Below are 3,503 nucleotides of genomic sequence, written 5' to 3' on the forward strand. Positions count from 1 at the left end.
ATATGTTTTTGTTTTATGTTACAGTTAGTTTAGAAGTTAGGAATACTATATACTCTTTAGTAGGAATACACATAAGCAAGTCAGTTGACCCTTCCTTGACCTGAATACTGTTCAGACAGTTGGAGCCAGGCAGACAGGAAATGGTAGACCCCCATCGTAAAACATGACAATGTAGTTTACTGGTGTTGATAAGTTCCTTGGCAGGAATATGACTTCGGACCTGGCCATCTGGAGAAGATTGTTCGGACTTTTCAGTCTTGGCCCTCCGAAAAGGCCCACAGGAAGCACACGGAAGTAATAACTCGTGGTTATTTATGATGTTCTTTTTTATTTTAATCACTGTGACCACAGGTCATAAACCTGAAATTAATCCAAAATGAAAAGTTATATAAAATTGTCACTAGACAGTAATCATTTAGCTGCACATATAGTCTAAATAAATTACACTGGATCAAAATCACTAAATTATACAGCACAAGACAATATTTACCAGTAGAAAGTTAACATTTTACATGCAGAAGAAAGCTGGCTAAAGGTAGCCCGAGATGCTAACTAAGTTAGCTTATCGCGCTAGCGCGAATTAGCATAAACGCTAATTAGCGATCAGCTTCTAGCAGAACAAACTTACTAAACTTACTAGCTTACTAGAACAAACATTCTGTAAATATCACAGCAAGCAGTTATCATCTTTTACATGTATAAATTATACTATTAACTAACTTAACATTAGCTTACCAATGGGCAGTGTGCTCCTGTGTAGCTCCAAAGCAAATTTAACGGCTTGAGAGTAACCGTAAACCCGGAAGTCACCACGCCCCTTTCACACTAAAATGCTCAACTTCAAAACAAATGAAAGATGACTAAATCTTTAAATAGCCTATTTAAACCTTTATAATAATGATAAATAACACAAAATGTAAAGGACTTAACACAAAATTCAGAGGACTTAACACCTCCCACTTGACCGATTGATCAGAGATCAAAAGAGGTCACAATCAACATAATAGGCTCTTGAGTCTTCTAAAGGAAATCCAAAGACGCCCTTCCGGACGACATGAACACAAATGCTAACTAAGTAGGGAGGCACCACCACCTGTCCTCCCATTGAGTGCAGGTTTGCCCACTAATCACTCAGTTGCCTCTCAGGGTGACCTACTAACTAATCAGTCCAGTCTCTTATTATACTCCCGTTGATCCTCAACTGGAATTAAGACCACCAACCTCCGCACGTCCCTGCGAAGGACGATGGTTGTGGGCAGACTAGAGTGTCCTCTCCGGTCCCTAGGCGCAAAGGGGCCGGGATGACCCATGCAGATTCTCAAGTCCACATCTCGAACAACTCCTTTCTTGTCGGGATATGCAGCAACGACTCGGCCGAGCCGAAACTGCCCTCTCAAAGCGTTCTGGTCTGCCAACCAAACCACATCACCAACCTTGACACATCTTTCAGCTCTATGCCACTTGTGACGGATGAACAAGTTTGGTCCGGCCAGCTCACTCCACTTCGACCAGAACTTGTCCACTCCAGCCTGGACAGCCCTCAGCCTCCGCCAAGGGTGGGTTTCTATGTCGATCCCGAGCATGTCTCCTCTCTGTCCGGTGCGTCCTATAAGAAGGGAGTTAGGAGTCAGATACTCCACTGAGTCTTCTTGCTCTTGCGCCTTGGCGTCAATGGGACGTTCATTAGTCAAATCAGCTGCGGAGTAAAGAAGGGTCTGGAACTCCCCCCAGGTGTAGCAGCTGGTAGTTCCACATAAGGTTGTAAGAGCTCTTTTAATAAGCTTGACTGCTGCCTCGGCTGCTCCATTCCTGTGAGGCGCATCAGCAGGATGAAACTCCCACTTCCACTCCGTGCCGTTCTTGGCAGCCACGTCCTCCACATGCATCCTCTGTAAGCAAGCCAGGTGCTTATGCAGTTCCTTTAGCGCAGGCTTGGCTCCTACAAAATTCGAGCCTCTGTCTGACCAAATCTTCTTAGGGTGTCCCCGAAGAGCAGTGAACCGGCTGTAGGCTTGAAGAAAGCTCTCCGAAGACTGATCGTCAACCAGGTCTGCATGGACAGCCCTGGAAGCCATACAGCAATATACTATTCCCCAGACCTTCTTCTTAGCTCTCATCTTTACGGCGTCTCTCACCTCAAAGGGACCGAAGAGGTCTAGTGTGGTGTATTCGAACGGGTTTGCTCTGGTGGTACGTTCCTGAGGGAGCTCGCTCATCACCTGCTGGCACAATCTGGCTCTCCACTTCTTGCAGGTAAGACACTCGTTGGTTACCTTCTTGACTGTTCTCCGACCTTGTACCATCCAGGCCTTTCTTCTTGTGCGCAGCAGTGTGGCAGCAATGCCCTCATGATTTGACTCATGAGCTTCTCTTGCAAGCAAAGTACCTAACCAGGATTGGAACGGAATCAACGGTACAGCTGTTCCGTCTTCGTTCCAAGACTGGACTCTACCACCACACAACAACAGTCCTGTGTCAGTATCCTGAAACACAACCAGACGGTTCAGAGTTGTGTCATGGAATTCTGCACCATCTTGGGCTGCAAGGGCCAAGTCCCGGAAGGCAAGCGCTCTTTCTTCTGCAGACAGGGTGGACTTCTTTGCCTCCCACTTTGCTTGATCTGAGGCTTGGTATTTTCTTTTCAGCCAGGATTCTGCAGCTCTTTGAGTCCAAGCAATGGTTCCACACAGCTTCGACAAGGAGCTGAACCGTCTGGGGTCCACAAGGTGCACAATATTTACACCCCAGGGTTTTATCTTCGGCTTTTCTGCCACCGGACTCTGGCCCCTTGGTGGCAGTTGCATAGAAGGGTGACCATCTTCATCAGATGGGTTTCTCACATCTGTGCCGATGTCGGTTTTGCTAGGGCCAGATAATTTCTTTGACCGAGCCCTTGTAACCACAGCTGAGAAAGCTTTCCTCTTGAGCTTCTTCACGTCATCAGCAACAGTGGTCACTATTTCGCTGGCTGCCTTCATGGGCCATGCGGCTTCTGGCCATCTGAGAAACTCAGGGCCTCTTTGCCACTCAGAATCTTCATCGAGTTCCTCAGGAGATGCTCCCCTTGTAACGATGTCTGATATGTTGAGGCTTCCCTCAATCCACCTCCAATCTTCCACCGGTCCAGCCTTCTGGATTTCTCCAATGCGATTTGCAAAGAAGGTCTGATAACCATAACTATCCTTCTGGATCGCTCCCAGAATAGTTTGGCTATCTACGAAGTGGATCCAGTGAGTGACACCAATGCGGCAATGCTTCTCAAAGTACCTCTTCAAACGAGTTGCGAAGACAGCACCGCATAACTCCGCCTTGATCACGTCTCCTTTTTGGTTGAGAGGGGTAAGTTTGGCTTTGGATTCAACCAATCTTACGATGACCCCGTTCTGAGTTTCCCACCGAAGATAGAGCACTGCTCCGTAGGAGGCCTCACTTCCGTCTGAAAACGTGATTCCCACTGGACGGCCTATGGCTCCCGGTGGCGTGAGGCTTCTCTCAAACCTGAC

This window comes from Takifugu flavidus, unplaced genomic scaffold, assembly GCF_003711565.1.
Source record: "Takifugu flavidus isolate HTHZ2018 unplaced genomic scaffold, ASM371156v2 ctg223, whole genome shotgun sequence".
Lineage (NCBI taxonomy): Eukaryota > Metazoa > Chordata > Actinopteri > Tetraodontiformes > Tetraodontidae > Takifugu > Takifugu flavidus.